This window comes from Thalassophryne amazonica, chromosome 1 (genome assembly GCF_902500255.1).
Source record: "Thalassophryne amazonica chromosome 1, fThaAma1.1, whole genome shotgun sequence".
In the NCBI taxonomy this organism is placed as follows: domain Eukaryota; kingdom Metazoa; phylum Chordata; class Actinopteri; order Batrachoidiformes; family Batrachoididae; genus Thalassophryne; species Thalassophryne amazonica.
The window spans coordinates 20654635-20667896 of record NC_047103.1 but is presented as its reverse complement, the minus strand read 5'-3'; the positions used below and the strand labels follow the sequence as shown (position 1 = coordinate 20667896).

At 42.9% G+C, this 13262-nt stretch overlaps 1 long non-coding RNA gene across 1 annotated transcript; it reads right to left on the bottom strand.

Moving 5' to 3' along the window:
* Nucleotides 1–1022: 1022 nt before the first annotated feature.
* On the bottom strand, nucleotides 1023–11623 carry LOC117519083. The gene is made up of 3 exons (XR_004563168.1): nucleotides 11613–11623; nucleotides 4652–4657; nucleotides 1023–1128 (listed from the first exon to the last, which is right to left on the bottom strand). It is a non-coding gene; the product is annotated as an uncharacterized LOC117519083 (long non-coding RNA).
* Nucleotides 11624–13262: the final 1639 nt, after the last annotated feature.

Sequence of the window (13262 nt, the reverse complement as noted above, 5' to 3'; positions counted from 1 at the left end):
CACTTCTAGTTGTACTTTGTTGCATCCCTTTGGGAGTTGCACCTCAACACCAAAACTATTTCCACCTTCATGTGTTTTTGAACTCGGTAAATGGTTTAATAATTACCAAGATAATAATCCTGCCATCAGTCCCATTCAGACCAATATTAACCCACTTATACAACACCAGTGACAGGACAAAATCCCAACGGACAAATTCCCAATGGACATAATCCCAGCAGGCAGAAAAAAGTTGACAAAATCCCAGTCTCATGAAAAAATATAAATATAAAATATAATAGGGCTAGGGTTAGTCTACTACATTAATGTAGGGTTCGGGTTCAAGTGAGACGGGAGTTTGGAATGAGACTGAGATTTTGTCCATTTTTGTACTAAGTGGTTGGGATTCTATACACTGGGATATTGTCTGTTGGGATTTTGTCCGCTGGGATTTTGTCATGGATTCTACATTCTACATGGATTCAGTACTGAGGCAAAAATCAACCACAGTGGTCCTGTCCTGTAATTTGCCCAAACATAAATAAATGGTATAAGGACTGCATTTATATAGCGCTTTTCCATCTGCATCAGACGCTCAAAGCGCTTTACACATCAGTGCCTCACATTCACCCTGATGTGAGGGTGCTGCCATGCAATGTGCCCACTACACACCGGGAGCAACTAGGGGATTAAGGACCTTGCCCAAGGGCCCTTAGTGATTTTCCGGTCAGGCTGGGATTTGAACTGATGATCCTCTGGTCTCAAGCCCAACGCTTTAACCATTAGACCATCACCTCCTCCACCTAACATGCCTGAGCAAGTGACCAGGTTAATGCCTCTCCCTCCCCACATGTCTCAAGACATCAGTGTTCCATCCTCTGTGCTCTTCCTTCCTCATTCTGTGAAGGAATTTCATTTCTTTCATTTCATTTTGTCAGGGAAGTAGGTCCTAAGTGGGTCCTCTGAGGCCCACTGATGCTGGTGCTCATCCGTTGACACCACAGAAGGGGATTACACTCAATGACTCTCCATACATGGGACTCCAGTCCATCTGAGATTACTCCCCAGCCAAGGCCATTACCCATTTACAGCTGGGTGGACTGGGACGACACAGGTGAAGCATCTTGTCCATGGACACAGATGAGGAGCCTGAAGCACATCCCTGGAAACACACACTATTCTGTAGGGTGACAGTCCAGTTCCTGTGCCAAAGAGTCATCTGTTCTGACTTGGTTGCCAAACAAGAAGTAAATGAGGATCCTTTCAGAAATAAAACATTCAAAATATTCTTGACTATAATAAATTGTTCACTAGCAATGATACATCATCCTACACACTAAGAAATTAAGGTACAGGAATGGAACTAAAATGGGTACAATTCTTTGTTGCTCCAGCTGTAGCCCAGCAGGGTATAAATAATGTACCTTTGAACATGATCCGCAATGATTTTATACCTTTAAAATTAAACGAATGTCCACAGTTTTCCCCTTAAGATCTATTTATGTACCTCATATGGTACTTTTTGGACAAATAATACCTTTGGGTAAAGAAATGGTACCACCATTTCTCTGCAAAACAAGAACCTACCCAAAAGGGTACCAATAATTTGCTGCTCCAGATACTCCTATTCCTTTGTGTAGGTTTTATAATATTCTTCCCTAATTTCCTAATGTAAAACTTGATGTGTTTATGTTTTCAGTAAGGCAAGACTGTTCTAGATGGTACAAAACAGCAAATGTATGATCTGGCTAGTGGCAGTGTTAGCTAGCTAGTTACTGTGGCCCATCACCGCAATCACTATCTAGGAACGTGTGAGTTAGCATGTAACTAGTTCAGAAATAAACACACATGTTAATTTCACCCGTTTCTTATTGTAATACTGTCCCTTAAAAAGTACAAAGTCAAACTATTTCTCACTTTAAATTTATTCCAAGTCACAGTGGAAAAACAGGCCTGGATTCTGACGAACTTCTCTCTCGCAGTAGATCCATCCATTCAGAACCTCGAACAAAGGACTGAAACAGTTTTTATAAAAAAAAAAAAACACAACCTGGGCATGACAAAGGCGGATTTTATTTTGCTAAATCCTTCCCTTATTGGTCCCCAAGGGCCTTCAAGGGAGGTTCTGCCCCTGAGCATAACCTGCACGATAACAGGACATATTATAATTTATATTGTAAATTGAATCTCTTTGTCCTAAGTGGTAAAACTGGTTCAACCCAGTTCGACATGCATATTTAGACAAATAACAGACTAAATGTATATCAAACTAAGAATATAACCATTTAAGTAAAGTAATTACATAACACCAACAAATGGCAAAGAAAACAAAATAACATAATAATAAACACACAAATATATCTAACACACACACACACATACACACACACACACACACACATATACTTCTTATTTGCTAAATAGCCTGCCGGGGTTTGTACAAGTGTGTCTAACCTTACTGCGATATATAGACTTTTCCCCATTTTACGTATCACAGTGAATTTTGTAAGAATGTGCAGTGGGACCATAAGTGATTGGGGCTGCCGCTGCAAGTCATTGGTTTTATGAACACAAATACATCTCTTAGAGTAACTGACATGTGCACTGTTGCTGATAGCGAGGTAGAGGTTAGTTGCCTGCTGTTATTTGTAGATAGAATATCAAGAACTCTGCAGATGGTCCAGGTTTGTGTTGTGGCTTGATAATAAGGCAGGAGCCTGTCCCGCTTACGCAGATTGTAAAACTGCTCCAAGTGAAGATGTTGATGCATTGTGGCATCTCACAAACACGCAAGGGTCAGATTTGTTGACCTTATTGTTTTAGCGGTGGCTGCATTCATGTGAGTTCAGAATGTGTGATGGCAGAATTCTTCAATTTGTCAGGTTGTTTCAAGGCTGGCTCACTCAGAAGAAATCTGTTTTTTTGTCTGGGTCTTTGTGGCATGGTGTTAAGATCCACAGTGATCAGTGTCAGGGTGACAGAATTCAGATATCCTGTGTGAAGTGGAGCTGGGTGAGGAGGTTTCACCGAAAAAAAACCAAAAAAAAAACGTCCCTGCACTGATATCAAATGTTTTGAACTGATGGTTATGCTTAGAAAAATGTAATTGTCGTTTAAACACTTCAAATCTGCTCACTCCAATATTTTTCTCCAGTTCTGTTGATTCTCTCATGGTGAATGGCTAAATGTTTAGTTCCTGTCAAGCAAAATTTTCTCTCCATAGTCTTCAACAGAGTGTTTTTGCATCCGCATCAATCCTGTACACCCTCAATAACAATAGCCAGCAAGCAAGGATAAAAAAAGACAAAATCAGAGAGAAATCAGATCAAAAAGCTTAGAATCCAAAATCCAAAATTCTCTTTTTTTCCACATGATGGATTAAACAAGTGTTCAGGGACAGTATTAATTCATCATGTGCCTTCTTGTGGCCTGCTGTCTCAGAATGTGGGTTTTGCTTTGCTTTAGGATATTTGCACATTGTTCACTAATTTTGTGGGAGAGTTTACTAGGAGACATCAGAAGATCCATTACTGTGAAACTTTTAAGATTAATATTGAACATATTTAATGATTATGGCATGATTCTATCTTGTGGCTTTCGTGTTTATTACTTGTGTGGTATGTTCATGACTTGGTGTTTGAGCTTCGTTTGAGCTTCTCTTCCATTCCGCTTTTATTTACTGATTGAGGTGCATTGTTTTTTTGTTGTTGTTGTTCACGATGGAGAGCACAATGATAATTTTGCCATTGAGAGTGTAACATATTAAAAATAATAATATTGGTATTATTATTATTATTATTATTATTTGGACAATTTAACACACTATATCAATCTCAAGCCGGACCACTATCCAGCATTCAAGTCATCTTGCATCCGCTCCATTACACTTCCATCCAGTAGTAAATATTTCACAAGCCAGTTTTACAATTTTAGAATCATCACCTACAGTAATGGGCATGTAAAAGTGTGCATCATCACCATAGCAATGCAAATTAATCGCATAGCTATATATAATATGACCTAAAGATGCTATACAGTTGAAACAACAGTGGACCCAAAACAGAACCCTGGAACACTTCACATATGATAGCAGTGTATTGAAAATACATGACAAACACTGATCTGTCTTATCGATATAATTTTAAACAAAGCACAGAAAACCCAGAGATGGCAAATAACTTTCAAATCTTTAAAGGCCTCACAGTTGTCAACAGTTCTGAACACTGCACTAACATCCAGCTACAGTAGCAGTGACTGTCTGCTTCCATAGCAAGTAAAAGATAATATGGCACTTAAGTGCATTCTTTAGTATGCAATGACATACCCTACTTCAGAAATGTGTAATCTTATATCATGTTTGTATTTGAACTCCACTAACTGTTCCAACACCACTCCTGTATCATTTCTAGACAGCTGGTAGATAGGACCTCATACAAATACTTTTCATTTAAGCCTTCAACATATTTCAGCTGATGCAATGGCTTTCTTAAACACATTACGAGTATTTAGCTGATTTAGAAAGAGTTGGCTTGAAAATACCTTTCTTGAGCTCATTTCCTAGCATATACTTTATGTTGTTTGTGGGTATTTATTGATGCTTTTACTGAGCGAGTGATTTCATTTCAAACATCAAACATCTTGACAATACTAAATCTGTCAGTTGACTACTCACTCAAGGCTAATTTCTGCTCAGTCTTAAATATTATAGCTATACCTGGAGCCTTGTGTGTGCACTCTGCATACATTTCATTCATATTTGTGTCCATTTTATGGAAGCTAATGGATATGGACAAAACTGAGCAGTACCACTGGAAATCATAGGGCAGTGTAGCCAAAGTTCAAGTGAGACACAACCCTAGGCAACAGGACATGTAGAGGATTGTTACTTATAATATAAAACATGCTTTTGTCTCTTCTGCAGTAGATACATAATTACTTGTTTCAACTGAAACTTCCAAGAGAGTCTGCACTGCCTCTTGTGGATATTATCAGTTATCAAGTTGTTCACCAGTGAATATGGCTAAAAACTTGATAATGAAGGGTGTAAAAAGCCATATTCATTGGTGAACAACTTGATAATGATTTTATCGTAGAGAAGCTTGAATCTTCGACTGGACTGGGTTGCTTGACGCGAGGACGTTTCGCTTCAAATCGCAGAAGCTTCCTCAGCTAAAATTCTTGCTCTGGAAGTCTGACTTCTGTCTGACTCTTGTAGAGAAGAATAAAACAGAAGCCAACAAAAGCTGGAGTTTTAAACCTAACCAGACCCCGCCTACTGAGAGGCAGACTGCTATAGGCTAGTGACTAAACAATAGCTCTAATTAGCAACTATTGTGCTGTAGTTAGCATACCTAATGACAGGACAGCTGTCGCTCTAATGATGGGATGGATGCCTTTCTGATGGCTCCCTTGATGACGTGAATGACTCATTACCCTGAACAAAAGACTGAAACTCCTTTGACCTGAGTATCCCATTGTAAACAGGGGATAAAGTGTGTCTCAGACCCCCTCCCCGGTTAAGGCTGGGTTTCAAACGTTTCACAAAGAATGCCTCCTTGACCCCTCTCTCAAACCATTTCTTCTCTCTGGCTAATATTTTAACTTCCTTGTCCTCAAACATGTGGTTAGTGTCTTTAAGGTGGAGGTGAACCACAGACTGAGGTCCACTGGCGCCGTCTAAGGTGCTGGTATAGCCTTTTGTGTAAAGGTTGCTTCGTTTCACCTATGTAGTGTTCGTTACAGTTTTCCTGACATCTGATAGAATACACTACATTGCTCTGTTTGTAACTAGGGATCATGTCCTTAGGGTGAACTAATTTCTGTCTCAAGGTGTTAACCGGTTTAAAGTAAACTGGGATTTTGTGCTGTCTGAAGATCCTCTGTAGTTTTTCCTCTACTCCTGCTAAATAAGGGAGAGACACTCCTCTTCTTCTTGTCTCAGTCTCCTGTCTATCTGGTCTCTTTGTTCTCTGGGACTTCTGCACTTTGTCCAGGGACCATCGTGGGTACCCACATACTGTGAGGGCTTTCCGGACACGTTGTTGTTCTTTAGCCCTTCCCTCTGCAGTTGTGGGCACCTGTAGGGCTCTGTGTTGAAGCGTCCTGATCACCCCGAGCTTGTGTTCAAGGGGGTGGTTTGAGCCGAAGAGCAGATATTGGTCAGTGTGAGTTGGTTTTCTGTAAACCCCTGTCTGGAGCTGCCTGTTCTCTCCAATCATAACATCACAGTCCAGGAAGGCTAAATGGTTGTTTCTGGCATCCTCACTTGTGAACTTGATATTGGCGTCCACCGAGTTGATGTGTTCTGTAAAGTCCTCAACTTGCTGTTGCTTGATTTTGACCCATGTGTCATCAACATATCTGAACCAGTGACTGGGAGAAATGCCTGTGAAAGACGTCAAGGCTGTCTTCTCCACTCGCTCCATGTACAGATTGGCCACAATGGGGGATACCGGAGACCCCATCGCACAACCATGAATCTGCCTGTAGTAATTCCCCCTAAACAGGAAATACGTGGTGTTGAGACAGATCTCCAAGAGTTGGCAGATGTGGTCTGGTGTGAGTTTGGTCCTTTCAAGTAGAGACACATCCTCCAGCAGTCTCTGCCTCACAGCTGAGACGGCCTCAGCAGTGGGGATGCAGGTGAATAACGATGTCACATCAAATGACACCATAGTTTCATCTGCCTCCAGCTGTAGGTCCTTGATCTTGTTCACAAAATCTTGTGTGTTCTCCACATGGTGGTCTGAGTTACCCACTAGAGGAGCCAAAATCCACTTGAGGTACTTGGCCAAATTGTACGTGATGGAATCTGTGCTACATACAATAGGCCTGAGTGGCACGTCCTGTTTGTGGATTTTGGGCAGTCCATAGATGCACCGAGTGGCATCCCCAGGGTACAGTCTGTAGTATGTCTGCCTGTCGATGAGTCCCTCTTTCTCCAGGTTTTGGAATTAGCTAATGATTTTCTTCTTATAGCCGCTCGCGGGGTCTCTCTTCAGACGTTCGTATGTGTTGGAGTCACTGAGCAAGTTGTTGATCTTGGCCTCATAGTCCGATGTGTTCTGGACCACAGTGCGTCTGCCTTTATCCGCTGGCAGGATAAGGATGCTTTGGTCCTTTTGCAGTGCTGACAAAGCTTTCCGTTCTTCTCCTGTGATGTTGGACAGAGGAGGCTTAGCACTGTTCAGCACTGCTGTGACTCTTAGTCGGAGGTCCCCAGGTTCTGACTCTGACAAACTGTTATGTTTAATGGCTGACTCTACTGCAGTGATGTAATCTACTGTCGGAATATGTTTAGGGATCACTGAGAAATTTAGTCCTTTAGCGAGCACATCCTTTTCTGTCTGTGTAAGAATCCTGTTGGAGAGATTCTTTACCCAATTTTCCCTGTTGTCACTAATTTGTCTAGGTGTAGGAGGTCTATTAGAAAAGTATCCGACCTTATTATTTTTTTCAAAAACCATATGGATTTGAATCACGTGTGATTACATCAGACATGCTCGAACCCTAGTGGGCATGCGAGAGTTTTTTCACGCCTGTCAGTTACATCATTCGCCTGTGGGCAGTCTTTGAGTGAGGAGTCGCCCACCCTCTCGTCGATTTTTTCATTGTTTAGGAATGGCTCAGAGACTGCTGCTTTGTTTGATCAAAATTTTTTCAAAACTGTAAGGCACAACTGAGTGGACACCATTCGATAAATTCAGCTGGTTTTCAGTAAAAAATTTTAACGGCTGATGAGAGATTTTGGTCTGGTAGTGTCGCCATAAGGACGGCCCATGGCACCTGACGGCGATCTGCGCTTCGAGGCGGCAGCGTGTCACCGTTTCAAGTTGAAAACTTCCACATTTCAGGCTCTGTTGATCCAGAAAGTCATCAGAGAACAGAGAACTTTCAGAAGAAGTCGGCCTGAGGAGTTTATTCGGACATTCCATTGTTAACGGACATTTTGCAATGAAAGAACGTGCGGGCAGAGTCGCATGTCGGGCCGGACCCGACCGCGGGGGGTCGCGATAGGAAAAACACCTCCGTTGGAAACCTTAACGGGCAAGTTGGAACATGCCCAAGCTGTTAAACAATTTCTCAGTTACTCACTTGTTGAAAGCCATCAAAAGCCGCCTGAATTTTACAAATGGTTTTCAACACGGAGGTGTTTTTCCTGTCGCGGCGCACACAGATTCGCCGAGTCGTTTCCGTGACGACTCGGCGAATCTGCACGTCTTTCATTAAAAAATGTCCTTAAACAGTGGAATGTCCAAATAAAGTCCTCATGCCGGCTTCTTCTGAATCTTCTCTGTTCTCTCACGACGTCCTGGGTGAATTAAGCCTTAAATTAGGATGTTTTCAGGTCAAAAGAGGCCGATGACGGCGCCTGGAAGCGCTGCACGACGTCCTGCTCTATGGGAAGTCCTTACACTGACAGAAACACCCCATAATCTCTCATCAGCCGTTAAACTTTTCACCAAAAACCAGCTTAATTTCTCGAATAGTGTCCACTCGGATATTCCTCACAGGTCCAGAAAAAATGTTGATAAAGCAACGCGCGCCGTCTCGAGCAGCGTGTGAAACAAAGGAATTCAGCCGAGATGGCGGGACCACATCTCACTCAAGGCCTGCCCACAGGGAAATGACGTCACCGACGCGTGAAAAAACTCACGCATGCGCACGAGGGTTCAAGCATGATTGGTGTAATCGCACGTCATTCAAATCCATATAGTTAAAAAAAAATAAAAGGGTCGGTTTATTATCTAATAGACCTTGTATCTTTAAAAATACTCCCACTGAAAGTACGCCTTTTCTGCACTAAAAGGTTGTGAAACTTCCTGATTTGCCGCTCCTTACTTTTTAAATGCTCAGCCATTTGAATTTTAACTATGAAAGGACCAAAGCATCCTTATCCTGCCAGCGGATAAAGGCACGGTGGTCCTGAACACATCGGACTACGAGGCCAAGATCAACAACTTGCTCAGTGACTCCAACACATATGAACGTCTGAAGAGAGACCCCACAAGCGGCTATAAGAAGAAAATCATTAGCTACCTCCAAGTACCTCAAGTGGATTTTGGCTCCTCTAGTGGGTAACTCAGACCAACATGTGGAGAACACACAAGATTTTGTGAACAAGATCAAGGACCTACAGCTGGAGGCAGATGAAACTATGGTGCCATTTGATGTGACATCGTTATCCCAGAGAACAAAGAGACCAGATAGACAGGAGACGGAGACAAGAAGAAGAGGAGTGTCTCTCCCTTATTTAGCAGGAGTAGGGGAAAAACTACAGAGGATCTTCAGACAGCACAAAATCCCAGTTTACTTTAAACCGGTTAACACCTTGAGACAGAAATTAGTTCACCCTAAGGACATGATCCCTAGTTACAAACAGAGCAATGTAGTGTATTCTATCAGATGTCAGGAAAACTGTAATGAACACTACATAGGTGAAACGAAGCAACCTTTACACAAAAGGCTATACCAGCACCGCAGAGAGGGCGCCAGTAGACCACAGTCTGCGGTTCACCTTCACCTTAAAGACACTAACCACATGTTTGAGGACAAGGAAGTTAAAATATTAGCCAGAGAGAAGAAATGGTTTGAGAGAGGGGTCAAGGAGGCATTCTCTGTGAAACGTTTGAAACCCAGCCTTAACCGGGGAGGGGGTCTGAGACACACTTTATCCCCTGTTTACAATGGGGTACTCAGGTCAAAGGAGTTTCAGTCTTTTGTTCATGGTAATGAGTCATTCACGTCATCAAGGGAGCCATCAGAAAGGCCTACACAGAAGTAATGATTTTATCATATACATGTACACTAAAGGCAATAATAATAAATGCTGTGTCAAGTGTAATCAGAATTTTATTAAATAGAACATTTCTAAACAGTTGTATTAAGGCATTGAAAATATCTACGACAAACATTAAATTGATAATGTCATTGAATAGAACAGAAACAGGTCTATTAAATTACACATTGACAATATCTAGGACAAACACATTCATTTGATATTCAAAACATCACAGCCATTTAGGCATGTAGATGTTCAGTGTTAATAACAACTTAGTTTTTTTTTCTAGGATTTAAAAGAAAAAAAAACAGAAAAGCAAAATTAATAAAACATTACAAACCTTTGAACGAAAAGGAGCAGTTTGGAAGAACAAGTCTTATATATTCTGCCCCTTTTTTACAATACAATCTTGCAAAGCATCATCAATCGACATCATTGCATTTCTATGACTTTGTCACATGCCACCGACTTCTTTCCTAATTTTAACCATTATTTAAAAGACTACATAAATGGTAAATGGACTGCATTTATATAGCGCTTTTCCATCTGCATCAGACACTCAAAGCGCTTTACAATAATGCCTCACATTCACCCCGATGTTAGGGTGCTGCCATACAAGGTGCTCACTACACAGGGGATTAAATACCTTGCCCAAGGGCCCTTAGTGATTTTCCAGTCAGGTGAGGATTTGAACCCAGGATCTTCTGGTCTCAAGCCCAACACCTTAACCACTAGACCATTACATCCCTAATAGATTACATTTTAAACTTCAAACATTCTAAACATTATTAACAGATTACATTTTTGGCTTTGTCACAGCCCACTGACTTATTTCATAGTTTCATACTTACGAAATACATCAAGTTTAATACATTTTTTAAATAATTTAAGCAACCTTGATTCTTTGATTTCTTTGTTGAGGTTGTTCCATAATTTTACACCATTCACTGCAATACTCCGTTCCTTTATCTTGGTTCTGAATCTTGGTTTTTTAAAGACTTCTATGTGTTGTGTGTTGGGGGGGTGTGGCTGGACATTTTAGTGTTTTTTTCTTTTCTTTGCTCTCCAGGTGGTATGCAAACTGATTTATTGTCTGTGGAGAAGGTGCTGGCAGAAGAGTCCTTCACCCTCATCAACATGATGTGCAGCACCTGTGGATGGTGCTCACGTGCAACCTTGAAGACTTTCAGCTGAAGCAGATAATGAGATGGCATTCTGCATTTAAGTCATGTGTGATTCAAGCAGAATTGCCGGGAACTCGACCTTGTGATGTTCGTTTGTGAGACGCTGAGGACCGCGCCTGGGTTTGACACATCGTGCCTGTGAAGGAGGAAGGGTGAGGGACACATGCTGTCAGCACACATCAGAGGTGATTAATTGTTTGACTAATTGTTAATAGTAACTTGGTATTTTGTTACGCAGTATATTTGAACTTTGATGAGAATTGTGCAGCTCGCTTCTCACTGCCGTGGCATGCGGACTGATGATCCTCCACCTGTTGTGAGAAGCTGCTCATTTACATAAAGCTTAAATACAGACCTGAATGTGTTACTGATAGTGTGTGCCTTTTGTAGCTGCTGACTTACCTCACCTTTTCTATCCTTTACAGAGAGTCGGTTTGTCATGTCCACCTGGGGGGTGTTTGGCGGTGAACGTGGGTCCAGAAGCGCCGGGCTTCGATCCTTTTGGGCGCTGGAGAGCGTGCCATCCTTCACTCCGCCAGACTGACGCAGCTTTTGTTTGTACACTTTGTTATGCACCAAAGGGTGGAAAAATAAATTGTTTTGTTATTGGAACCGCTTTCTGGTTATTTTAGCGCTGGGTTCCATCAGACGCAGGTCCGCTCCTCAACCCACGTTGACACATAACAGTAGTTCCCGGCAATTCCATAATGGACCCAGCAGCAGAAGAGGTTACATTCGCCGAAAGAGTTCAAGAACACTTGGAGAAAATATGGGAGCAATTACAGCATCTCGCAAACCAAATTAAACAAACAGACGCTTGTGTTACGGAGCTTGCAGCGCAAGCCGTTCCGCTTCCTGCTGCTCCAGCTGCGGCACCATCGATACCGGTGCAGATAACTCCGTCACCCAGAGATTCGGCGTCCGAACCAATTATTTGTCATCCGGAGCCTTATGCGGGAGACGTTGAAGCCTGTGCTTCGTTTTTGATGCAATGTTCTCTGGTTTTTGCTCAGCGACCGGCTTCCTTCTCTTCTGATGGTAGCCGTGTGTCATATGTGACAAATTTGCTCCGAGGTGACGCCTTAGCTTGGGTCACAGCGTTGTGGAGTAATAACTCGCCATTGTTAGGATCCTTTAAGGATTTCTCCCGGGAGTTCTGACTGGTTTTTGACCATCCGGTGAAAACGAATACCGTTGCCCAACGGTTGCTGAATCTCAGGCAGGGGAGGCGGAGTGCAGCGGAGTATTCCGTGGATTTCCGGATTTTTTCTGCTCAGTCAGGTTGGAACGCCGCAGCTTTACGAGGAGTGTTTGTAGATGGGTTAAATGAGTCATTAAAAGATGAGCTGGCAGTCCGTGACGAGCAAAACAATTTAGATGAGCTAATATCGTTGGTGATTCGTCTAGATGATCGGATGAAGGAGCGTGGACGCGAGAGAGGGCGGCCATCAGAATGCTTTTTTTTGTCTCGGGGCTTTCCCCGACACAGATCTGGGCCGCCTCTTCTTCGCCCCACTGAGGCTCCTCCGACGGGACCTCTGGCTCCTCTTGCAGATGAGCCCATGCAGCTCGGACGAGCTGAGGCCGCTGTATTGCCCCGACATATAAGCGTCAAGAAAAATAATGGTGACGTATCTCCAGGTGTTCTGGGACAGGCGAAATAATACACACACACACAAAAAAAAAAAAACAACTTGTATGGGCTAATGTTTTGTTTCTTTGAAAGGGGTTATAATTTGTTTGGGGAGTCAGAGGCGTGTCTGGTGGAGTGAACGATAGGCGGTTAGAAGCCCGTCTGGACTCACTTGATCGTTGTTTTTTTTTTATGTGTCTTTAGGTATTTTTTGTTGGGTTCTGGGGTCGTTTTGTTTTGTTGTTTTTATTGTTTCCCTACTTCCCTAACCCCAACCTCACTCGCCCCAAGACCGTTCGTCTTGTGGGCGGTGGGGTGGTGCAGGTTGGTCATGCTGAGCATTCTCAGAAGACCTCTGCACCTGGGGGGGGTTGTTAGAGGCGTTTTTTCTGATTTAGTTAGGGCCCGGTTTCACTCCAGCCTCGGTGGGCCTTTGTACCATTTGTCATTGGTGTTGCCGGGGTGTGGTGCAGCGGGAACATGCCTCAGTCGGAGGGGTGGGCCGATCTGTTGCCGTTCGCCATTTCGGTAGTTCCACCCCTCCCGATAGGCTGGAGTATGGTCGGGTTGAGACACCGGACGTATTTCCGGTTTTCCGCTGCACCTTGGGGTTGGGGCCGGGTTAGTTTTTCCTGTTCCCTTCCCCGGCTTGCTGTTTTGTGCCGTTCGCCAAGATTGAGCCGCT